The following is a 26,590-nucleotide window of genomic DNA, read 5'->3' as shown; positions in this document are numbered from 1 at the left end:
ATTTGAGTGTTAAAAGAAGGATATTAAACCTTTTTTACCCACGATGGTTGAGGAGGAAAAATTATGTTTGCTAAAGAATATTCTAAAAATTATGGTCCTTTGTATTTATCTTTCCATTAAGAGTGAATATGATATTTTGGATTTATATATTTTAAAAGAATCATAAAAATATTTTGGAATCTATGATTATCTAAAGGTCACATGACTGATCAACGGGCGGCACAGCGATGAACCAAACATGGGGTCACTTGTCTAAAGCCAGGCCCACACTAAAGGAGTTTTTAAATCTCAAAGCTCCTGTGAGAAACTTTCTGTTTGAGTTGATTTTGGCGCCCCCTGTGGACAAAGCCGTACCTCTTATCTCTTTGCTGATTTTTTTCCTGTACATGCTTAAGTAGTGTTTTTTAACAAAACAAATCTCTTCCTGCTTTCTTTAACAGTCATATGTATCACTCACTTTAAATGTTTGCCCTGGAAAATGTAAACAAAGGCAGCATGCAGTTATTCTCTTCGTCTGACACCTACCCCCTCGCCAGCAGTTTCAGGCATTAAAAATACCTACATAGAAATAATCAATACTCTTCCTGATGCTCTGGTTTGCTTTTGTAGATCATATAGAGTAATCAGAATTAATTTCAGTCTGTTTCATAACTAGCGAAAAACTCCTCACAGGAGCTTTAACAGATGTTGAAAATGTGAGGGACCCCACACATGACGACAAATAATGATAGAATTAACAGTTTTGTACCTGTAGTCAGTGGAGAGAAACAATATGACCAAAACGGCACACCAGATTCCATTCACGCACAACCAGAGTCCTGACTCTAAATCTCGTAAAATCTCATGCGGTCAAACGTGACTTGAGAGTAAACAAAAATGGCGGAGGACAGGCAGGAAGAATAAGCAATGAGTGCTTTTGCCACCATGGCTGCGGTTATTGTGCTTCTTTCTTGGCTATCGTTTGGTTCCACGTGACAATCCACAGTATGCGTGCTCGGCTGTCCTTGTGGTTCCCCCCATACAACAGGATATCGGATCGTAAATATTGAACATGTTTACTATTTATGATTTGAAATCAGTGCTACCACAATGTACTTCCAAGCAGTTTAGGGGAAGTAAAATCACTCTTAACCATCCCTCACACCACGGGAAAATCTGGCAAGATAATCTTTAGAACCATCCAAAAATCAGGACTTCGCTTACTTTGTCAGAAGGGGAAAATCTGGCCTGAAATCGGCTTGATCATCTTGTAGTATGTACCCAGACTTAGTTGAAGTACATTAGTTCATTAAAAGTCTATTGAGAGAAAATGTATGACAATTTAATTGAATGATTATTGACGTTTTATTTTATTGTTATTCAGTTCAAGCTAAAACAATAAATCGATATAAGGAGCAGTCCGACAATTAGGCTCATCAAGATCGGTTACATTTTCAGGGAATTCTTTTTAAAGTCCAAGAATATAAAGAAACCCTGATGATGTCATCGGGGTCATGATCAAAACGTGGGACTTAAGCAAATGAGAAGACTGTTTTTTTCCTGTATTCTTCTAATGTTGTTTCTTTTAACCATGACCATGATGGTTCCCAAACCTGAAACGCATGTTTATTATTGTAACCATGACAACCTTTGAACCTTGACTAAGTAAACATTCTAACTCGAACCAAGATGTTTTTCTAACCTTGACCTTACATCTTAATTTTCACGACCTCCCCCTCACCTCTTCACTGTATCAACTTGGGTTCTCAAAATTGCTAATCTAAATTTTTTTCTGAATGACTAATTGATTAATTAAAAATAACACACTGATTAAATGCTAATAAATGACTAAATCATTAGCAGCAGCTTTATTATGATTTTCTTTAAACAAGCATTACTCTATTTGCACACGTCAGTGAACCGGAGTCAGTGTCGTATCTGCTGCATGTCAGAGCTGCACTGATCATGTTATTCCTCTCTGTGTAAAGCAGCAAAGGAAACATGTTGTCAACCCCCTCGCCTGTCTCTCTCTCTCTCTCTCTCTCTCTCTGCTCTGCCTCCCTCTGTCTCTCCCTCTTCCTCAGCTCCCGTGGCCTGAGGGAACAGTTGGCTTTCTGAACGCTCTTCCCCCCTTTGTGAGCACACATTGATTGGCTCTCTGCTCCCCCCCAAAAACAGAGCAGCAGCATGGGGTGCCGGCAGCCAGATATCTGCTCAAAAAAATGTCTGAAGGAAAGAAAAAGAACGAGGGGAGGAAACCATCAGGAGGCTTCGGCACAACCTGTCGAGGTATGTCTGCTCTCTTTCTGTCTGCCTCTAATGAGAATCAATGGGGTTTATCACATTTCCCTCATGTTCTCCCTCTTTTTGTCAAACGGAGGGCAATACTCCTCCTCCTCCTCCATCCTTTGAAGTCCTGTTTGTTCACCAGGTCACATACAATCGCACAACACAACAGACCCTTAATAATAGTTGTTAGAGAGAGGACACACATGAACCTAAGGGGCTTGGTAAAAATGAAACCCCAATTGCTGTTGTCTGATGCTATAATTTGACTCACAATGTCATGTTTCTGCAAAGGAAAGTGACGCAAAATATCCTCTAACAGCGCAAAAAGTAGACCCTAAGAAATGTGCGACTCCAACACCATCTCTCTCCATGTTTGGAACATTAAGCGAGCAGCCTGAGCTCTCCGTCCGCAGCAGAGTAAAGTGTTCACTGTGAACACATTTGCACTGGAAAGCAGCCAGGGGTTGGTTGGTTGGTTGGTTGTGGAGGATGTGGGCCGGTCTCTGGAGCCTGGCGGTTGTTCATTCATAAACCAGGTGGGAACTGTAAATGAAAACACAGACATCTGCCGGCCTGCACTCTCAAAGATCACATTGTGCTGCTTTTATGGAAGGAGCTAGCAAAACGTGTGGGTGCTGCAAGTCCAATATCCACAATGTGTTTTGTAATATTCAGAGAGTCTTTGTCTGCATGTGGCAAATAAAATCTCAACTCAAGAAGTGCACAAATGCAAGAATATGTTTGTGTTGTGTAGCTCAAAAATCAGGCAGCATCACTGTTTTTCTGTTTCTGTTTCAATTGACTCAAAGCTGCTGATTTTGTCATCGCACTATTTAACATAACAATAAAAGAAGTCATGGTTTAAGCTGATGCCCCCCTTAAAGTCCATTCATAGTCATTACAGCTAGCAAATTACCAAGACTTCAGTTCACTTTTGGCTTGCATATTAAACAAAGTAAACACTTCCACTGATGTGTGTCACAGCCAGAAACAAATTTAATGGTTTCATTAAGATTTTATCACCCAGGATGCTTTGGGAAGTATAGTTTACATTTTCCGGAAGAAAACGATCAACATCAGCCTTGACCAACACTTGCAACTTGACTGAATCAGATAGTTAAGTTAATAGTCGTAAAAAACCAAAACAATGAGCCAAACTCGCTAAAAAAGTAGAGCTGAGTGAAAGAGTTGGGTATTCTATATTTTCTTTTGGTTCATCAATACAATCCTCTCTTATTACAGTTGTTTATCATTTTATTTTAAGCTACTGGCATCCAAAAGCTACTGTAAGCATTAGCTACTCCCTAGCTTAATTAGCTAGAAAGAGACTGAGTGCTAACATTACTGTTTGATAGTGTTATACTGTACGATACGATAGAAAAGGCTTTAAGTCCTAGATAACAGTATTGTTAGCTAGGTATAGGTTAAATGCTAATATTACTTTTTAAAAGTGTTATAAGATAGGCCTACAACAGAAAAGGCTTCAGTTCCTAGCTAATGGTAATGTTAGCTACATTTAGGTTAAATGCTAACGTTACTGTTTAATAGTGTTCTACTGTACTATGTGATAGAAAAGGCTTAAAGTCCTAGATAACAGTAATGTTAGCTAGGTATAGGTTAAATGCTAACATTACAGTTTAATAATGTTATACGATACGGTAGAAAAGGCTTCAAGTTCTAGCTAATGGTAATATTAGCCAGGAATAGGTGAAATGCTAACATTATTGTATAATAGTATTATAAGACACGATAGAAAAGGCTTCAAGTCCTAATTAACGGTAATGGTAGCTACGTTTAGGTTAAATGCTAAAATTACTGTTGGTTAGTGTTATACTGTACGATATGATAGAAAAGGCTTCATGTCCTAGGTAACAGTGATGTTAGCTAGGTATAGGTTAAATGCTAACATTTCTGTTTGATAGTGTCATAACAAACGATAGAAAAGACTTCAAATTCTAATTCTAAAACATGTTTTGAAGCTTTTTGGTCTCTAATTCATCTATGTTATAAAGAGATGAAAACCATTCAACATGGGTATAGAAAAGAAACTCTATTCAGAGTAGGCTAAAATCAAACCTGTGTGCGTCTTGCTGTAAGGAGACTGATACCCACAGGACCAACATGCCCCAGGCAGTAAAACATGTCAGGTAAATGTGATGTCTGCAGCACTCGAGCATGCTGATGCTGCAGTATTGAGCACCTCTTTACATGAAATTTTTTAAGCATTTAATTAGCAGTCTGTTTTTTTTTTCATTTAGTCTCCTTGACCCAGTTGTGATAAAAAAAATTCCTGTCTAAATTTGGACCAGTGTGCCCGTCTTGTCGCAGACGTCACATCATCTTGAGAGAGAAGGTGTCACAACAGTGTGATCACAGGTCTGACAGGTCGATCGCTTTCAAAACATCTCAGTGAAACACTACAGTGAAGATTTAATATCATGATGGTCAATTTAATCTGTTAATAAGTGTGGATTGAGGCTATACTGACCTACAAGGATACCTATAGTCCTTGTAGCTCTGTGCGACAAGCTTAATTTGCCTGAGAAAAATTGGTGAATAAGAGCTATTTTAAGCTATTAAATAGATGACTATTTAAGAAAGAGTACATCTGCTTACTGTATTTGAAATGAGCTTTATGGTACAAAATATTGATCCAAACTACTCCATCTTTAAATGATGCTTTCATTTGGAGAATATAAAAACAGTATGAACATTTTGCCTTAAATCGAATTATGACTAGGGCCACAGCAACGTTTTCTTTCATTATCAATTAATCTGCAGATTGTATTCATGTTTAATGGATTAATAATTTGGTTTATAAAATGCCCCCCAAAAAAGAAGCCGAAAGTGACCTCCGAAAGTTTAATTAACCACTCCCTAGCTTATACTGCTAGCTAGGAAGTGGCTGAATACTAGCATTACTGTTCAATATGCAATGCGATAAGAAAGGGATCAAGACCTAGCAAACGGTAATGTTGCCTACAAATTGGTACAATGCTAACGGTACTGTTTGATAGTGTTATATAATACAATAGGACTGGCTTAAAACCCTAGCTAATAGCTAATAGCTAATGGTAGTTAGCTGGGAATTGGTTCAACGCTAACATTACCGTTTGTGTTATATGATGTGATAGGAAAGGCTTAATGTCCTAGCTAACAGTAATGGTGGCTGTAAATGGTTGAATGCTAACATTACAGTTTGATAGTGTTATACAACACGACAGGAGAGGCTTTAAGTCCTAGCTAATGGTAAAGTTAGCTGGGAATTGGTTGAATGCTAACTTTAGCTGTTTTTTGATGGTAGTTAAGGGGTTATCAAATATGTAGCATAAAATATGTCCCGATGTCCCTCCAGATTTTCACTTATAATTGTGTTTTTATTTAGGCTATGTATCGAATTATCTTTAAGCTTTTTGTTTAGGTTTAAACTGTTTCTGCTGTACCTTGCAACTATTGAACATGAGGAAGCTTTATTGCTCAATAACATTGATTTGGCTCTTTGTACTCAGGAAAAGTTTGCTCCTGCATCCTGGTACAACCCCAGAGAATCACAATTACCTTAAAAATTTACCAATCTCCTTTAGAGGGAAATGTTCACATTAGCCAATTTGGGGATGGCTTACACGCCTGAAACGGGCTGAAATCAATGCTTCCTGTCACCTTTTAGCAGGACAAATGGCACCTATTGTTCCAGCCTTTCCCTCCCAACCCCCCGAAGTTAGACAGCTGGGGTAGATGCACAGGCCAGAAAATAGGGGAGTCCCAACAGGCAGGCAGAGTGTATCACTTGTGTGGTGACTCTGTATCTTCCTAGGAGTTTTTGTGCTCCCTTGTCGGGTTCCTGTTGGCTTTTGTTGCAGAGCACCTGCTGTCATGGACCTGCTTAACTCCCACTACTACAATTATTATTATCAGTCATGCTTATTTTCTCTTTAATATAGTTGTATTGGCTAATATTGGTCATATTTCTACTGTTATTATAGGCATTAGTACTATGAGTCTGCTTCTGCTTGAGGTTTCTGCTTGTTAAAAGGAAGTTTTTCCTTGCCACTGTTGCCAAGTGCTTGCTCATTGGTGGATTAATGTTCAGTCTCAGAGTATGGTTTAGACCTGCTCTTTATGTTTTTGTCATGAGATAACTTTTGTTGTGATTTGCTGCTGTAAAAATAAAAAAATGTTGATTTATGGATTGATTCTATTAACTCCAATCTGACCCTAAACACAGTTCAACTTTCAGGTGTCAATCACAGCATGCAGGGTGTTGTGATTCTAACTTTTGACATGGGGTGCTTCCTAACAGGCCACAGTGGCAGCAAGCAGGTCAATGTGTTAATATGTGTTTACGTGTGTGAGTGTGTGTGTGTCAGTGTGAAGTCTGGATGCTGCTTGGCACAGTCATGGCTCCTTGACGTCAGCGCTCAGCCCAGACTGCCGCTGCTGCTGCTGCTGATGCCGCTGCTGCTCTCAAACATGTCTTTGTTATTCAGAGCTTTCCATCAGAGAGCGGCGACCTGCAAAACACGGAGGGTGGCGTCAGCTCCGAGGAAGGAGCGCGGGATGACACAGCGCGCGCGTGCATATGCGTCAGTGTGCTGGCGTAAGGGCGTGCGCGTGTTCTGTCGATATTTATATCGCTATTATACATATCATCATAATATGATTTATAGTTTATTTTTAGTATTGTATAATTTAATCAGATAGTGAACTGTAAGATTGTATAAAAATGTTGCAATAATAGTATTAATTTTAATAATTAAAAACGGATTCATATTAAAATGTTTTAGTATTATTATAATTACAATTATTACTGTGTTCATTTTGTTTATATTTTATTATTAATTTTTACAATATTATTTATTTTTATAAAAATATTTTTTACATTTTTATTTTATATATTTTTTTAATAAAAAAACAATACGCCTCTTATTTTGAATCAATCAATCATGTCATTTTTTTTTTTTTTTTTTTGCATTTATAATTTTTAAAAAATATATAATGAGTACTAATATTAAGTATTAAATAGCTATGTGCTTATGTACCATTATAATAAAAAAGTCTAAAGTCTAAAGTCTTCCAATAAATAAAGAGATACAAAATATAATACCAAGCATGGTCAATTTCAAATATAATGTTTGAAACTACTCTTCAGTAACGTACACTCCCTTTAAAAACACCCCTTAAATCCAGATTCTATGTACACAGTACGATGGACCCGGTTGGTACCAGACTCGGTCCGGCTCTCTCCAGCACATCCAGAGTACCAGATGGCTGCTGACTGAACCGAGCTGAGTCCGGCTCCTCTCCCTCTCTCTCTCTCCCTCCCCTTTTCTTTCTCTTCCTGATGGCTTCTCCGCGTAAAAAATCCGCGACACATTTTGTCAGCAGCCACCGAGCATGGGTCCCTCTGGTAATAGAATAGCCAATGTAATTTGACACTTCAACTTACTGCGCTCTCTCCGAGTCTATTCAGTTACTCACCCACTGACGTTGAGCCCGTTCTCAGTGGCTGTGAGGGGGGACGATATTTAAAAACAAGAGCCGAAAATTAACCGAGGACTTTCTGCGCTTAATAACCCGGTGAGTACCCGCAAAGTTACCTTATTATCCCCCGGTTATCGCTCGCGCTGCTGCTGTGTGTCTTGTTGTCGCGTGAAGGTTTTTGTTTCCAGATTGTTTCCCAACAATAGAGTGACCACTTGAACTGGCACCCAGGAGCACGTCGGAGGCTGTAATAACCCACCGCAGCGTTTTATTTACTACCACGCCGCTGTGTGCCGTCGGGATTGAACCGGCGGGCTGTTAAGCAGGTTGTGCATTTTGTTGGGAACAGATGCCGCGTTGATCTGCACAGCGTTGGAGCTTGGAGGCTAAAATGTAGCAGCAGCTTGTGTGCAGTTTGCTTGCAGAATGAATCATGCCGCGCTGCGTGTTTCTCTCTCTGTGCATGTGCAATATTAAAAGCTATTTCTTGCTCTTTTACCTTTTAAAAACCTTAAAGCACATGGTTTTGTCTAATATGGCTTTGCATTGGAGCTGCAGATGGTCCGTGCAGCCGCGCGGATTATCCACTAAACGTCACGCTAAATGTTTATTTCTGAACTTTGTTAACAGCAGCACGTGTGCACAGCTACTATTAGATATCAATGTATTTATGTCACACAAGCCTGGAGTCATCATTTAGCTGTATGCTTCATATGGGTTTAACAAGTTGACTCCCAAAAATTCCTGCTGTCTGAAGCAGTTGAAAATTGAGGGGCTCATGTTCACTTGCTGTACCTACATCTGTGCAGGAAGCAAAGAGCATGGTGGAAAAAGTGATCTGCTTCCAAACAATTGTCAATGACATAGTGTGTTTCTCCTTAAAACACATGCTCTCTGCTTCTGAATTCCCACTTTTAGAGCATCAGCAGGCGTGTGCGTGCAGATGTTTCTTGTCTTTTTTTCTGCAGAGATGTCCAGGAGAGCTTTTCCTGTTTTTGTTATGTTGCTGAAAAGTTCGTTCCCCTGCCTGTTGTCTGTTTTTAGCAGCCGCAGCATCCCAATTAGTCTGTTTGGATCCGGCTGCTTGGGGGGGTCATGTAAACTTGTGTGGTGATACAGGTTTGTGAGCAGTTCTGTGATGTAATCCAAGGGTTTAACAGCTGCCTGAACTGACTGGATCTGCTGGTGTTAAAACTTTCTTCATGTCGTCTATGTGAATCGGCTCCTTTGCTCAAGCATTTGACGTTAATTCCCGAAACTTCCAGTACCTTAATAAAATGATCCTGTATGTCAGACAGAGATGGAGGTTTTCCGTCCCCTCCCCTCCTCTTTGGGGCCCCCAGGTTTGGGCTCCTGAATAACCCTGGAGCAGACCCCACCACGCTGACCTTCTTCTATTCAAGTTGAGGATGTTGAAACACCAGCCGTCAAACAAAAGACACATTGAAACGGAGATCTGCAGCCCAGCACGTGTGTCTGGGCACTGGAGTCGACCATTTATTAACTCTGAGCTTCCCCCTGACCAATGAGAAGCGTGGAAACAAAACCTAGATATAGAGACTTTTATTTTGATATCAACTCCTACATATCCTTTAGAGTCCTTTAAATCTGGACTGCAGCCAATCGGAGGTCTCTGTGTTTGGATTGACAATGGCAACACGTTTTCAGAGCAGGGTGGGAGTTTCTCGTTTCCCACCCGAGGAGGTGAGAGCAAAAGACGGAAGCTGGAAATGGCCGTGCCACATGGGAAATAATTCAACTCTCAGATCAGAGAGGACACACAAGAGGCCTCATTACCTCTAGCCGCAGCAGCACTGCCCGGAGAGCTGGTCTTCTTCAACCACCTTTCTGCATCTGATGCTCTTTTTGTGTCTGGAAATACCTTAAAACCCCAACATTGTGTCATTTTACCTCCAGATAAACACTCCTTTGTGGAATATCTGATTCCTCTCCCTATGGTTTCGCAGCCTGATCCTCCTTTTTCCCCAACAATGTGTGCTTAAGTAGCGGGTAAACACGGCTATAATGTCATAATGTTATTGATTCGACTTGGGAATTCCACTCGCGGCGAGCCCCTCTAACAGGAAACCGACGAGCGAGCGACTGCTCTTCCTCCTCGGTCGGAGCCTGTGGGAGGCTCGCGTAGGTTTTTTTCCTCAAGGTCCCTTGTTGTGGTGTCTTTGCTGGAGAGAATAAACTCCCGGGATGAATCTCAATCTGCTGGTTGGACTGTTTTCACTGAGCAGAAAGTGTGTCAGTGGGCAGCTGGAGTAGCTCAATCATGAGGTTTAGTTTGGTGTCAAACAGCACTTCATGTCGAATAATCCTGTTATTATGCTACTTGTTGGGAATTATAACAAAGTAAAGAGTTCTTTTGATTGTGCAGCGTCTCTGGAAGTCAGATAGTTTTGGATGACTTGGCGTTTAACGAAACTTACGTACGTTTACTCGGGTACTTTGAGTAAATGATTTGCAACAACTTCACGGCATTTCAAAGGTAAATGGTGGTTTTTAACTCTTGTTTTACAGATATAGTTACAACTAACTTGGTAGATAAAGATTTAACTGACAAAACTGATGATTAAAAAAACACATTGTCCATAAAAAAATCCTTCTTAAATGCTTGCGCACAGTTTGCAGGTGACGTTTTGGCCCGATGAATGCCATGACTTAAATTTTTACCTGGTCTTGCATAGTCAGCCCTTTGCCGTGAAAAAGACGACTATGGCCCCGTTGAAAAGACGTTAAAACGACGACTGTGGCCCCCGTTGAAAAGAAGTTTAAAAGACATCTATGGCCCCGTTGAAAAGACGTTAAAAGACGCTAATTGTCCCGTTGAAAAGACATTCAAAACTGAAATGTTTAAACGTTTATGTTTCGACAAGATATCACCTGCTTCTGTCACAAGATTCATCACACATTCAAACACGTTAACGGCAATTTTCAAGTCACATAGCGGCTAAAATGATTGTGACGTGAGCAGTGCATCACAGTCGGCAACGAAAAAATATTGTAAACGTGGGTGGAGATGGATTTGATCCCACGACAGCTGCATTTAGGTCAAGCACTTGTAACCGTCGTGCCACTGGCATCTCCTGAGACACGTGTCCCAGTGTTAATTTAAGCAGCTATTTTTAGATTTAGTCTTAATCTTAGTCTTCAGACGGAAATGCTTTTTAGTTTTAGTCACATTTGAGTCATTTTTGCCCTTTATAGTTTTAGTCGACGACAACTCCTGAGCCTGAGTAAAAAGATAAAGTACAGTTAACATATCATGGATCTGAAATGTCCGACAGCCCACCGCTAACTGTTAGTCCTGTCCTGCCTCGTTAACGAACACAAAACATAGGCTGCGCGCCGCCAGTTTTTATTGACAAGCTATTTTTAACTCGTCAACGTGTCGTCTTCGTCTTGGACAAAAGGTTGTTGACGAACATTTTTCATCATAATTTTCGTTAACGAAACTAACACTGATCTGTCTGTCAGGTATTAATGAACTACGTCATCCAGGGTCGTTCTGCCTTCATAGTCAGAGCTGCACAGCCTAAGTATCTAGGCTTGTCTTCCGCTGTGGGGAATGTTTAAAACTGCTCCCTTTATGATGTCTCTGAACCTTCTTGGTAACATCACACAGCCCGTAAAGTGCAGCGTTTTTTAAATTTTTGTATGAAACATAAAATGCGTTGAAATTACGTCTTTGTGTAGACCGGATTTCACCCACCACTGCAATATGATTATGGAGAAATGCTGCTAGAATCATCTCTTTTGTCACCCTTTAATTGCTAAAATGATGATGTTGAAACTGTGTTTTAGCCAATTGAAAACAGGGTGAAATTAGGTCTCAGACGTTTACATCTCAACGTTGAAATCCCAGTTGGTGCTCGCTGAGTAAAGTGTGACGTCTTTTGCCCAAAATGTGGTCAAAAAAAGTGGGTTAAAGTGATTGACAGTGTGCAGAATATTTAAGGATTTGCGTCTTTCACAGTAGATTCATAAGTCTCTCGGGGGTGCTGTAACTTTGCAGTGATTTTTAACCGCTTGTGACCCCTGAAAATGATGCAACAAGAACACACACAGCACTCACACACTGTTGTATTTCTTGTTTCAATTCCATTAAGGCATCTGAATCCTTCCTCCACCTTTCAGAGTTACAAAATAAGCATTTCTTTCCTCTACCAATGTTTTCTCGCCACATGTGTCTCCTTGCATTCCTCATGTGTGCGCCTCTGACGATTCGTGACGCTTCCACCTGGGCGACACTGAGCCGCGCGAACATGTGTACCTCGCAGATATCCTCCGACAGAGAGAGAGAGAACGGTCAGACTGTACCTGTCAGCTTGACTGTTGACTGTTAATATGAAGCGTCTATTTTGAAAACACGGCTCAGGCAGAGAGAATCTGCGCGCGTGTGTGTGTGGGAGATAGAGAGCGCAGCGCGGGATGGGAGAGGTGCTGGGAGTGACGCCAGACCACACATCATTTAATCATGTTAGAGTGTGCAACCACTTTGTGCATATTTCGGGTTGCATTGGTGATAGGAGTTGTTATTGTACAAACTGTTCGCAGCACAGAGAGGGAGGGGAGAAGAAATATAACCCTCATTTCTGGTTTTGCGATTTGTCAAATTGTGGATTTATGAGAAAAAATATGGCAGATTTGTGTTCGTGAAACACGCAGCAACATTTGAGAGCACTTAAAAGTTGAAAGGACGACCGTTGTGCATATTAGCATTGGATTTGAACGCCTCCTTTCTGCTTAATCCCACTGTTGACTCGCCTGCTAAATCCTGAGTGTGTTATTTTTGCTCTTTTTAGGGAGCCCCTCTCCGCATAATCTCACTTAATCTAATCTATCCCCCTCTATAATAGACTGGGAACGATGTGACTTTATAGAAACAGCTTTAGTGTAGATCCATACCAAACACACTGCGAGTGTGCCGGCGTATTCCTCAGGCCCCTCTGGCAAAAGCTCTTGTGAAAATGCGAGTGACCTCTGCGGCCCTTGTTAGTCTGAACAATAGGCCCGCCTGCTCTTACAGCTGCAGTCGCGCTGGAGGGGAAGTTAGCCGGAACAGAAACACAGCTCGTGATTAAAAGACTAAATACTGTAGTTTTGGCTCGATCCCGTGCCTGCTTGGTGCACCAGGAGAAATCCCTCTTTATTCAAAATATCAATTATGTGCAGGATTTATTTCCGCAACTCAATTATTGCCATGATTTCCAAATTTTGTTGATCCAAATACATTTGGCTAATTAGTTCAGTTATATCATGTATACCAAAGACAAGCTTAAAATCATCATGTTTAAAGGGCCAGTTCGCTGATTTTCAACCTCAGTCCTATCGTGCTATTATGGGGAGCTAATGCCATTATTAGCTCGGAGGATGCTATCCGCTTCCTCAGTGGGCCCTGCAAAACCTTCGCCAGAAGACACGTTTTACGTAGTCAGGGAGCTCGCTAAACTACAGTTAGGACGCCCGCCTCAGATGTCATGTCTCATTCAAAATCATCAGGTTTGAAATGTAGACTGCAGACCTGAATTTTTTAGACGATCCACCGGTATATTCTTCTATTTTGGATTCTGTACCGCTCTGAGCCATCACCTGCAGCGAAACAGTAGTATTTCACTCCAGTGTCTCTCACTGGGCCGTTCCTTTTAGAGGGAGGGGCGCAATGCACGCTGGGTATTGTAGGAATGTAGAATGGGCGAAACCACGAGCTGTTTGTTCAACTTTCTCCACAGCTATGGCGCCAATTTCAAATATTGGTGGCTTCATTTAGAGAATTGCTCCTTTAAGTTGCTCAGAGCATGAAAATGTTGCCACTGTTGCTTTAAAAAGTTTCATACAGTTTCTGCCTGTTTTGTTGATAATCAGAAAATAAACAGAATCATTCATTTATAGCTTTTTAAATGTGCAGCCGTTTCTTTGTGAAGGCTGTTTCCTTCTAATTTGAATGAGGTTTAGTTTAGGAAAATAATCCAAGTTAACAAAACAGGCCAAACAAATCACTGTGCACATGGAGACACTGTGACAGATTTTTTGAAACACTTTCAAAGACAAAAACGTAACCTGCAGAATGATTGATATTGAAACCAGTCATTGTTGCAAGTTACATTCTCAACTTTGTGCAGAAGTCTTGTGACGGACGTTATTCGTGTTCAACCTGTCTGTCAGATTTCCTTAAGATTTGGATGACCTGGCTGGAGGTGAAACACTATATCGAAAAACATTTAAAATCTACTTCTTATTTGTCTATATGTTTGCTGCCGCGTATCAGGGTTCTGGGGGTTAAATAGGTGAGTTATAGAGGGATAAAACTATAGCTTTTGCAGTCACAGCTGTGGAAAAACATACGCAGATGATGTCGCAGCGCCGCAGCTTTAAGTGTAAATGAAAGGCTCTGAATCATGAATAGCATCCTGCTTCTATAAATTAAACAAAGTCCAACACGGGAACGTTGAAGGGCTGTCAAATCTTCCAGCAGAGGACAGACATGTTTCCCTGAGTTAGAAACTATCAGAATATTTGAAAAAGTCTCGAGAGGTGTAATCTCACTATCCGAAAAGAAAGAGGGAAGACTCCTGAGGGCTTCTGCAGAAGCATCCGAGTATCCAGTGTGCGCTTTGGAGGGTTTTTTCTTAGAGAAGAGAGAGATCCTCCACACTCCTGATGAGTAATGAAGGTGATTCCGAGCAAGTGCTGGAATTACATTCAACAGAGCCCGCGGGGGTCCATATCTCATTGTTCTCTGACAGGGAAAATTAACTGGGATTTACTAAAACATAGGGAACGTCCTCCTCCCACATCCTCTGTCGCTCTGAAAAATAAAAGGTCTGAGGGTAATCTCTCCACCCTGTTACCCCTCTGCTACACCCCAAATAACACTTAGCTATCAAGATGTTAAACGCATAAATTCCCCGACATGTTCCTCCCTCGTCTGCCGCCATATGTCGACGCACAAGAGGCTCCTATTCAAATATTGTTTTTGCATCTCACCTGTCTTCCTCTTTGCATAATCACCGCGACAAATCCTGAGATGACCCAGAGCCAAGAAGGATTTGTAGCTTTTATCCCTGCGTAAGCTTTGATTTCTTTTTTAACAGCACTTGAAAACCTCAAGTTGGTGTGTTCCTAGTTATGATTTAATGACAAAAACTCATAAATCTGCTTCTGTGTGTGATTTGATCCTGTTTGATTGACACGTCAAAAGAAAACAAACCCAAAGCTGTCACCAGATTCTGTTTCTGATTCTCGCCGGTTTCAGCCTCTTAAAGGGACGGGAGGATTTGCTGCTTTTCTCTGTTTTGTATCATTGAATTTTTTTGTTGTGCGAGTGAAAAACAAGCTGTATGAAGACGTCTCCCTTCGCTCTGGGACTTAATGACGGAAATTTTTCACCATTTTTACATCGTGCTTCAATTAAAAGATGACATATATTGCTAAGCTATGATTGATGTATGGAAATGTGTCTTTTCACGCCCACTTTGAGGCAGACAACAAAATCTCACATTTCAAAGTAGCCCAAACTTATTGAGGAAGAGTCTTTAGAAAATAGTTTTTAGGGCTCTTACCAAAGTAGAGCTACAACAGAGACAATTACCCTTCATTAAAGGGGTGGGGGGGTATTATGCTAATGTCGAGCTTCAGTTAAAGACTGTAAAAAACTGGCTGAAACGACTCAGTCAGCTCTGTCCCTTTAAGAAACCCCGCCCCAACTTGCCCGCTTTCTTCTGATTGGCCTGCTCTCCGAAGCCTGCTGAGGCTGCACTTAGTGACGTCACAAAGTGCAGTGTGTTGAAAAAACGGTGTGAAACCTGGCATGGGGATTACTCAAACATACTTTTACCTACAGATTTGAAACTTCACACACGTTTAGTGTGGACATCCAACATTGTAACATTATATATGTGTCTTTAAATGTGAAAAAGCATAATACCCCCTCTTTAAGATGTAACAGACTGACTCGCATTCAATCTTGGGCCACATTTTCTCTCCTTTTTGGCAAATATAAACACGAGTGTGATACAAACTCTCTTCCAAGAACGAGCAATGTTACTTTAGGTTAAGTAAAATAAATGATTATTTTCATATTCTACCACCCTTTTTTTCCGTTTGCCTTTTCTTCTTCTACCATCCAAATATAGCAAACAAACTGCCCTCAGAGCCCAGTGACGCTTTCAAATTGCTTTTTTAGTCGACCAACAGCTCAAAAGCCAAAAACTCTCAATTTACAAGATTACAAATCAGAGAAAAGCAGCAAATCCTTTTAATCAACCCGATTTTGTGACCTTTTTTCACTCCAGCAGAACGGTCAGACCAATGATAAATCTCCGACAGCAGTATCACCACACCCACCGCCTGTGTGTCAGCTTACACCGCGGCCTCGGTCTAACACGGTGTCTGTGTGCGGTCGGTTACCCAGGTGCAAAGCATGCATCACAGGCCGGAGCTGATACACCAACCTGACAGCTGTGGGCACTGAAAGAGGAGCATGACAGAAGTCTCGGTACTCGACAGGGTGGAATACATTAACCCTTAGCATCCGACTGATGCATTGTGGGTTTAGAAATCGCACCACTTCTGTACTCTTTCCAGAGGTAGCAGGGTTTCTATTGTAAATCCTGGAGTAAGGCCCATAAATCTGTTAGGAAAGGAACAGAAAAAAGTCAGTGTGTTTCCTCAGTTGGTTGATAAGGATTGGAGCTGTTGAATTTTAAGGCTGAATTAATTGAAACTTTAACCTTGAGTTTGCATCATAATCCTTCATTTTCAACCCTTTCCTCAGTGTCAGATTAAAACAGGTGATTGTTGTGAGTCGTGTAAACAGGAAGTGCTAGAAGATGCTTCGGCAATGACGTATCATGAGGGGATCAAATGTAGCCCACAGCCAACTTGATGTCTCCATTGCAACATAATACATCTTGTTTACATCTCTCAAAGCATGATGGGAACTTAAATACCAAACATTAAATATGGAAATAACACGGATTGACCAATCAGGTTTCAGCAGGCTTTAGTTGCAAGAACAATGATCTAAACACGGTTGCTTCTCAAGTTGCGAGTTGGACTGAAAACAATGACGCTCACGGAAAAGGACATTTTGGCTGGAAGTTGATTATCTGCTCGAAAAGTTTGCCATCACTCCCAGAGGCTATAGGGTTTCAAGGTTGGGCCGATACTGATATCGATTGAAAAATTAAACGAAAACCAATATGGTGGCCGATAAAGTTAATTTTTAAACTGGATTTTGCGCTGATATGAGGGCTTTCTTTCACCAACTCTTGAGTTTCCATATCAGTGCATATTGGAAAATATATTTCAATATCAAAATATCTGGCATATATCGGCCTGATATCTGTCGACTGATATATCGGTCAAGCTTCTTATGTTCTCGCCTCCATTCATTCGTGTATGGATGACGTGTGCCGAATACCTATGGAAATATTTTTTTTAAACAGTATCCTAGACCTGAGTAGCCTAACTTATTTTGAGCCTGATGATATATGGTGTCTAGGGTTCAAAGGTCAACAACTAAGTGTACCGGTGAACGTGTCTCTGGATGACCTGGAAGTTTGTGTATGAGCGCAGCATGCAGGTGACCCGGCTTGTTTCCATGTTTGATGTTCTCACCTCTCACTTTAAATAACTCCTCTGTAAACACGTCCCGTCTGTTTCCTCATGTCCCCTCGCCCGCTGGCTGCCGGGCCGTCCCGTCCCGTCCTCATCTGCTGCGTCATTAAATAAACAGAGAAGAAGAAATTGTCTCACACGAATAGTAATCACAGATATCATAACAACTACCGCTGCTGATGAATGCTAATTAAAAGGAAGTGTTTGTCTGGATGTAAACACACAGTGAGACACACTTCACACTGCTATTTATAGGTGCGGATTGCATAAGCTCTTTCCTAACAACAGGGTGTTCTCACTCTGTCAGTATCAAACTGAGAGAAGCTGTAACTGACCAGATTATTTTTACACACTTGTATCGCACCCCTACTCCTTCTTGGCAAAACGTGTGTGGCCCAAACGGGTCCCACGGCGCACAAAAATGTTGACGGCGGCCGCTATTTTTGACCATCTGCTCTAAAAAGGAGGGCATGTTTGAGTCACAGACGCCCGGGATGTGCCTGGCATGAGGAGGGGGGAGAGAGAGAGAGAGACAGAGAGAGAGAGAGGGCTCACCCGAGGGCCCAGCATCCTCCGTGTCACAATGGGCGTACACAGCGCGCGGCTGGTTTCACTAATGTGTGTTACATTAGCATGAAGGGTGATGGAGTGTGTGGGGAGGGGGTGTTAAAGGGAGGGAGGGGTCGGTCCTCCTCATCTTGGATGGAGAACAAGAGAGCAGATCTCCTTGTTCTTGACTTATGGTGTAAACACCGTCAGAGAGATGAAATGGTCTGGGGTCAGAAAAGTCTCAACAAAGTGTCTGTGTCTCTCTCGTGTGTGTGTGTTTGCGATGTAGGAATGTGAAACCTAATCTGTGCTGGCTGGGGGGTTTGGGACAGTGGGTTTCTTTTGGAAAATTACTCTTTTTGGACTAAAAAGTCGGTGCGCTTCACAACTTTTCAAATTGCTTTTATCTTCTAACCTTGTATTACTTTGTTTTCTGTGCGTGTCCTTGTGTTTTTTGCATCCTAAGCACTCTCAATAGTTCTTCATGTTGTGTGCCAAAAATCCTCCTGTTGGGTAACTTTAGCCTGCCCTAAAGTTCCTGGAGTCACCTTTTTATAAAACACGCAAAAAAAAACTGCCAATCGACTTGTAAAAAAGGACGGGTAAATGGACTTCCAACCACTCAAAGAGCTTTTACACTACATGTCACATTCACCCTTTCACACTCACATTCACACACTGATGGCAAAGGCTCCATTCACACACCAAAGTCACACACGATGCTTTCGGGAGCACTTTTGGGGTTCGGTGTTTTGCCTAAGGACGCTTTGACATGTAGACTGTAGCAGTCAGGGATTGAACCAACACTACCTCTGAGCCACAACTTGTTTCCGAAAGAAATCAACCTGAGAAAAAGTAACGATAAAATACCCTTTTAAATAAAGTTACAGTTGTCCTGATTCGAGAAACAAACATCTTTTTAAAACAAGTAAACATCTAGAGGAGAAATCACTGACTGGTTTGTTCACCCTTTGAAATGATACGATGATGTTGTCCTGCTGACTTAATCAATGTTTCTTTCAAGTATATAAAGGTAGGGCTACAACATGTGGTAGGGCGTGCGTGGGTTCCTCCCACAGTCCAAAGACATGCTCGTTGGGTTCATTGGTGACTCTGAAATTGCCCGTAGGTGAGAAAGTGAGCGTGAAAGGTCTCTGTGTGTCAGCCCTGTGATTGACTGGCGATCAGTCCGGGGTGTAACCCCGTCTCTCGCCCAATGACAGCTGGGATAGGCTCCGGCCTCCCCTGCGACCCTGAGCAGGACGAGCGGTATAGATAAAGGATGGATGGACGGAATTAAGATCCCTCCCCGTTTCCCAGAGTCGCACAAGACTTCTTTAAAGTCATCATATTAGACCAACAAAGCCATTTAGCATGTTTACATTGGAGATGTTTTTTTTGGCACTGTGTCTTTAAATTCAGCCTAAACAATTAAGTGATTACCAAAATAGTCTCATATGATTATTGCTTCATCTCCATTTCAAAGCATCCATCATTCAAATCTTCTGTGCTTCCACTTGACCTTTAATGTTTGAGGTCAATTGGCCTTCATGGTTCTGTTCCCACACTTATAGTTATCCCCTTCTTTTAGAACCTGCTTCTTCCCATGATGCTTTGTGGCTGCGTTGTTGTGTTTTTAATTCGTTGTCGTCAGCTGATCTCGAGGAGCAAATAGAAAAAGCCAAACTGGAGGCCGAGTATCGTCCCTCCTCTTTGTGCGGCGGTGGGCACTTCCTGTTAGTCAGAGGGAGGTGGAGGAGATCATGTGAGCTGTAATTATATTTATGTGGAGTCCCATTCAATCTGTCACAGTAAATTTTGCCCGACTTGTCATATTGTAAATCATCACAGCGGATTAAACGCCGCTTATGAACTCAAAAGGCCCGTGTGTTTTTTCTGTGTGATCACTGTATTTGTTTGTTTCTGACAGGCTAGTTGTGATGATATTAGCCGTGCGGCGTTTCCTGGATGTGTTCAATAAATTTTAATTGGGAGGAGAGTGAGTAATGTCACCGCCAGTTTGCTTTGAAGCAGACCCCCTTTCAGAAGAGCGGGCAGACGTCCAAGAACACAAGAATGCCTCTGAAAGCCTCTCAAGCCGTCCTCCGTTTTTTGTTGTTTGTGTGGGATCAAAGACGGCGATGGAAAGTTTGACTCTGGCATGTGGCTTCTTTCAAACTAGTGCAGGAAAAAAAAAAAGGTTCTTCTCAATCAGCCGACGCAGCGTTGTGAGCGATGAAGGAGCGATCGCTTCCTCGGCGCTCCTCATACTCTCGCTGTCCGAAGCTGACGTGATATAATTCATAAAAAACCCTTAATGATCGCTTCAGTCTCATTCATTAGCGAGCGGCACGAGTCGTTACTCCTAAATCACTGAAAAGATTAACTCGGAATGAATGAGCGTCTCGCACAACAACGCTATTGTTCCGCTCCCCTTTGTTTGTTCGCCAAATTTTCAGCAGTTAAATCAACTTACGGCGCCGACTTGTCACACGTGTTCCGTCACCTTGAGCATAAAAGGCCCCTGTGTGAGCGTCGCATGTCTGAGCGCTCGCTTCATTTGTCTACAAAATACGCTTGCTTGGAGAAGCCCTGAATGCTGCATCCTTTGCCATTTGTATGCGGATCACATCTACCCAAATAAAGGCCGGGAAATTTCCCTAATGTTCGCCGCAGCAAAATCACATTTCAGCCTCATTTGTGCCACCTGAAGACATAATTTCAGCCTTAATCTTTTAGAGGCGCGCCAACTTGCTTTGGCGTTTATTCCAGGAGTTCTAAGAGGGGAAATGTGAATTATTTGTGTCATTACTTTTGCTGCTGATAGGAAATGTTTTGCATAATAAACAGGCGAGACAACAAGTAAAAAATTAATGAGGAATATGTCGTTCATGATGCGTGTGGTGAGATGTTTCCTGATGGGTAAAAATGAAACCGCGCTTTGCTCTTTGGAGTGATTGTCAACCATCAGTTTTCCAAACATCATTGTTCCGCTTGCGACTATTTGTTTCGATTAATCTGCTGTTTGGATTGTCATGTTAATTTACGCAACAAGAGTCTGAAATCAGAACAATGAGGATACAAAAAAAAGCCAAGATGGCGCCGCAGAGGAAGAAGTCTACACTTCCCTGAACTCCTGAAGCGTCTTTTAATATTTAGCTCCTGTCAGTTAAAATCAAAAAAAGTTTCTCACTTTCTCTAAAGCTCTGAGAGAGAAAGACGAAGGAGGGGGGGAGGGGCTGCTTCACGGGTGAAAGCCCTCGCACATGAATATTTAATGGTTGCATTTTAACCAGAGTCATAAAATCCGAGAGGATGTGGCTGAAAAGGGAGCAGTGAGGAGTGTGCAAAGTAGCCTACTTTGTTTCTTTATAGTCTGAGCTGAATGCCTGAAAGTCATGTTACTCTGTCTCTCTCTCTTTTTTTTTCTCCGGCTGCTCACTGAATCAAATATGTGGATTGTGTCGGGGGTTAATTTAAAGCCCGGGCCATGTCTGGTGATGTGTTGCGGCCTGTTTTTGCAGGCTAAGCAGCTTGTTCTACAGCAGGAGGGAGAAATCTTGGACCTTAAGGGGCTAAACGGAGAATGTTTCATTCTGACACTTTGTTAAAGCACTCAGGAAAATGGATTTGATACGCCTAATCCATTGGGCCAGAAACATCTATTCAATACACATCAATATGAGCGTAATGGAGTTTAAACCAAAAAACAAGTATATCTGTGGACACTTAATGTGCGACCTCCTCTTCTTCCTTTTCTTCTTGCTTAATGTCTTCTTGTCGTCTTCTTCTTCTTCTTCTTCTTCCCCCGTCTTGTTCTTCCTTGCCTTCTCCTTCTGTTTCTTGTCTTCTTCTCCTTCTCCCCTGTCTTTCTTCTCTCATTTCCGAATCCACTTCTCCTTCTCCTTCTCCCTTTTCCTTGTCTACTTCTCCTTCTCCCTTTTCCCTTTTCCTTGTCTACTTCTCCTTCTCCTTCTCCTTCTCCCTTTTCCTTGGCGACTTCTCCTTCTTCTTCTCCCCTTTCCTTGGCGACTTCTCCTTCTTCTCCTCCCCTATTCTTGGCGACTTCTCCTTCTTCTTCTCCCTTTTCCTTTTCTACTTCATCTTCTTCTTCTCCCCTATTCTTGACGACTTCTCCTTCTTCTTCTCCCTTTTCCTTGTCTACTTCTCCTTCTTCTATTCCCCTATTCTTGGCGACTTCTCCTTCTTCTCCTCCCCTTTCCTTGTCTACTTCTCCTTCTTCTTCTCCCCTTTCCTTGGCGACTTCTCCTTCTTCTTCTCCCCTTTCCTTGTCTACTTCTCCTTCTTCTTTTCCCCTTTCCTTGGCGACTTCTCCTTCTTCTTCTCTCTTTTCCTTGTCTACTTCTCCTTATTCTTCTCCCCTTTCCTTGGCGACTTCTTCTTGTTCTTCTTCTCATTTTTCCTTGTCTTCTTCTTTGTCTCCTCCTTCTTCCCTTTCTTCTTCTCCTCCTTCTTCCTCCTTTTCCTTGTCTTCTTCTTTTTCCTTGTCTCCTCCTTCTTCCCCGTCTTCTTCTCTTCCTTCTTCCTCCTTTCCCTCGTCTTCTTCCTTGTCTTTGTCATCTTCTCCTTTTAGCTTTTCTTCTTCCTTGTCTTGTTCTTCTCTTAGTCCTGTCATGCATTTTTAAAATTCTCCTCAGCCCTCTGCCGAGCCAGACTGGCAGCAGACAGACACTGAGCTGATTGTTAAGTTTGATAAAGCTCTGTGTTTGTGCGCGGCGGAGGAATTTTCCTGTATGTAAGCTCTCCTTCTCCGGGGGTAATCATTTGTCATCCAATATTGAATCTACTTAAATAGACTCATAAATTGCAATCACTTCACTCGGCCCAACTATTACGCTTAATATTGCTTTGTGGGAAAAGGTCAGCTGGGTAGTAGATCAGGTTCCAGCCGCTCAGATAATTCAGACGCCTTTTTATGAGTCTGTTTTAAAGCTCCGGAAAAATCAGCAGCAGCAGCCATGCAAACTGTGTGTACAGTGCTTAACAACGGGATACTCAGCGGCTACTGTTTATGTTTTCTATCCTCCTTAGATAGCCTTAATGCAGTGTTTAAAGTGTGTGTGGTTGGCAGCTTGCAGATAAAACCCACAGTGGATGCCCTGAAGGGAAACAAACTCGAAGGCTTTCCCGCACTGAAAGGTCCAAAGTGCAGTCGTCCGCTCTGCGCCGCAACAATGGAGCGCTTGTGCAAACGGAGGCATCGGCGGCGCTGGCAAGCCTGGCAAACCAGCTTATCAGGAGGCAGGGTGCACTAAGCAGTGGGTGGGGCGAGGGGGGGGGGTAAGAGGAGGTTAGAGTGCATGTGTGTGTGACTCAGTGGTGCACAACCTCTCGGTTCATGTGCCGAGGCTGCAGACACACAGCTGTGTCGAGCTCCATGCAGGGAGCCTTTGTGCTCACTGTCTTACTGACAGCTCAGATATTGAATATATATGAGTTTGTATGTGTGTGTTTGTTTGTGATCACGAGTGAGCTGCTAACAAACCCCATTAAGAGAATACTACAGAATGAATCTCTCCTCATGTCTGTTAGCATCAGCTTGGATCAGTGACAACACAAGATTCCTAGAATGTTGAAAACAGTTTTATCATTGTCAATTAATATGCAGATGATCTAAAATACAAGAGCATGTATTTTCATCAGGAGTTCCCAAAGCTGAAGATGATTTAAGTTCAACAAAGTGTCCAAAACCCAAAGATCTTCATGAGTAGATCCTCACATTTGACGATGTGCGGCCTGTTTCCTGATAAAACATTAAAACTAAATTAATAAATTAGCCAAATATCTGCTTATTAATTTCCAATTCATCCTAGTAAGTACCTATGTAAGTAACGCACAACAAGAAATCTGCTGATGAAGCCGACTTAGATTTATATGACATTAAGTCTGAAGTAACTACACGTTAGCATGTACACAGGAGATTGGAGTGCCACTGTGCAGCGCCTTGTCTGGCTTCTTCTTATATTTCAAACAATAGCGACTGAGACTGAATGTGTGTTGAATAACTACATAATTACTGCAACACAGAAATTACATCCACACATTACCCTACAGGCACTGAAACTGTAATAAAAGTTCGAGTTTTGGATTCAAGTGGAAGCTAACAGGCTTTAGCAGCTAGCTAAAAACTAGCGCTAAGCGCCAGCCAACCAGCAGCTGTTTTAGTCAATGTAACTGGGAAAAGTTGTCACTTTTCTAGGGAGAAATATACTAAAAAATACTTGCAAACTATTTTGAAAAGTAAATTATCTATACATGGATTTTTTTAAAGCAAAATGTTAGGCTTTAATTTTGATTAGTGGCATATGTACGTGTTCTGATTATTAAGGGGCACGTTCCCCCTCCGTACCCCCCAGAATCTGCGCCTACGGTTACCTTAATGTAGTAAACTTCCGAGTTTTAGATTGAAGTGGAAGCTAACAGGCTGTAGCAGCTAGCTACTAGCGCTAAGCACTAGCGTACCAATGACTTTTGACTTTTTTGCATGAGAAAAACACTGAAGAAACAGTCGCCAACAATTTTGATAAGCAATTTATCAATTCATGTTTTCTTTAAAGCAAAATGTTTGTCTTAAACTTACTAAATCGATTGTTTGAAAATCCATGTGATCTGATTATTGAGGGGCACTTTCCACCTGTGTACCCCCCTTTACTTAATGCTCAAGTGAATTATCATCCAATCTATTAGCTTCTAAGGAGGCTTTGTGAAGTTTGTAGCGAGGAAAGTACAAATTTTTTCGAACCCTATGTGAGTGTTTCATTCTTAAAAGATGGATTGTTAGTGAGCTATTCCTTAAACCCTATCACCTGTTAGAGGACTGAGCAGATGTTTAAACGACTCTGAACGGACAGGTCGAGTGGATAAGCGTATCAAAGTGTCAATATTTATATTACTTATCTTGTCACTGTGATACATTTACGTCTGTCTGCCTGTCTATAAGAAACCTGCACACTGTAAACCAAATGAATCCTCCCTCGTCTCGCACACACTGATTTTAAGCAGCGCCGTTTGTTGGTGGCAGATATATATTTTTTCTGTCTCCGAGCTGTTTGAGGTGTAGGAGGAATGCGTTGTGTGCTCAGAGAGTTTACTCACTCGCGAGATAGTCTGTAGTGCTTTCACTGCATTTCCTCTGGGACACAACACTCAGGAAAAAAAGTCTCAAGGTGCCTGTGTACGGCTTTAGATGTGACTCAGGGTTGGTAAATATTTAGAGAGCAAACATTTTGATACCAGCAGGGATTATAGTTGAGGGAAACATGTTTTTCTAAGAATGTAAATGTCAGCATATTGCACGGCGTAATACTTCATATTCTCGTTTTAATGCCAGACTCTTAAAAACAGCTGTTTAGACACTCGAATCCCTCAAAGGAAATCAGATTGTTTTTCCGAGTCCGGCTTATTTTGATGTTTCCCGCCCACTGAAACTCATTCTCTTTGTTCAAAAGGCATCCAATTCATCAGCGGGGATTGTTGCCGCCCACTAACAGCCGACATATTTGTTCTGCTGCTTCACCTTGTTGGCTTTGTAGCGCGAAGGTGCCAAAGGTGGATGTTAAACATGTCAAGTGCTATCTGCCTTATTTACTTCGACGCTGAATATTCATGAGGCGTGATGCTGGTGTCGGCCTTCAGCCAGCCGTGCAGCGAGAACCGGCAGCAGCCTCGAGAGTCTCAAACAAGCTTTATCCTTTGACAAACGTGTGTCTTCCTCCTCTCTTGCGTCACTTTAACGTTTGTTTTTTAATACCCTGGTGATTTCGCCCTAAGATGACAATCACTTCCTGTTCAGATTTGCATGGCGTGCAAGTGGAGCCGTGCTGCTTCTCGCTCCGAGGCGTTCGGGGACGAGTCGGTGAAGGCACCCCGCTAAGAAGAGGAAGAAAAGAGGGAGGGGAAGGGGAGCGGGTATAACCCTGTGTTCTGCAGTCATGCCCATTTACTCCCCCTGACACCTCCGGGGACACGCTCTGACCTCTTCAGGGATCTCTCTCCCTCTCCGCTCTCACTCATGCGTTTCCTCTCTGCTCCGAGGAAACCGCACCAAATTCCTGGTGCATTACAAGAGCTTTCGGGAGGCCCGGTTTGCAGCTCTGCCTCGTCTAGACGGCCGTGACTGTTGTTTGGCAGCGCCGCTGAGCTGCGGTGTGGGGTCAGACTCACTTAGCATGGCAGCGGAGATTGCGGTGGTTGTCTCATTAAATATATGTTTCCTGTGTTAACATGAGAAGCTCATGCTCTGTGTTGTTGGCTGCCTCAGATGAAAGACACCCTCTGCAGGCTTTACTCTCTCAGAGCCCGACACTGTCAACACGGTTTATGCTGTGGATTAATTATTTGCAGGGTGTTACATTAGATTTGGGCTGTGAGGGAAGAAGAATTAAGGTCCTTTCCTGAAGTAAAAGGCGAATAATTACTGTGATAAAATTCTCCTTTTAGTTCTGCATTCAATACTTTATTTAAGCCATGTGGTGGAGTGTTACTGTATTTAATCAAGTACTTTACCTAAGTGCTAATTTAAGGTTCTTTACCTGAGTATTATAATTTTGAGCAACTGGATTCTGGATAATTAATAATAAAAATTAAGATCTTGTAAGTGATGATGCTTTGTTGTATATTAAACCGGTCGCACTCGACAAGT

The 26,590-nt window shown here is 42.0% G+C and overlaps 1 protein-coding gene across 1 annotated transcript in view; it reads left to right on the top strand.

Moving 5' to 3' along the window:
• Window positions 1-7,762: 7,762 nt before the first annotated feature.
• The window catches only part of LOC138593564 (zinc finger MIZ domain-containing protein 1-like), a 132,538-nt gene continuing 113,710 nt past the window's right edge, over window positions 7,763-26,590 (top strand). Inside the window, exon 1 of the mRNA XM_069664635.1 lies at window positions 7,763-7,845. The gene's annotated coding sequence lies outside the window, so the exon portion shown is untranslated. The remainder of the gene's footprint in view (window positions 7,846-26,590) is intronic.

This window comes from Semicossyphus pulcher, unplaced genomic scaffold (genome assembly GCF_022749685.1).
Source record: "Semicossyphus pulcher isolate SPU_LCO1_2020_fin unplaced genomic scaffold, fSemPul1.0.p SCAF_16, whole genome shotgun sequence".
NCBI lineage: Eukaryota > Metazoa > Chordata > Actinopteri > Labriformes > Labridae > Semicossyphus > Semicossyphus pulcher.
The sequence above is the reverse complement of the archived record's forward strand: the minus strand, read 5'-3'. Positions and strand labels throughout refer to the sequence as shown.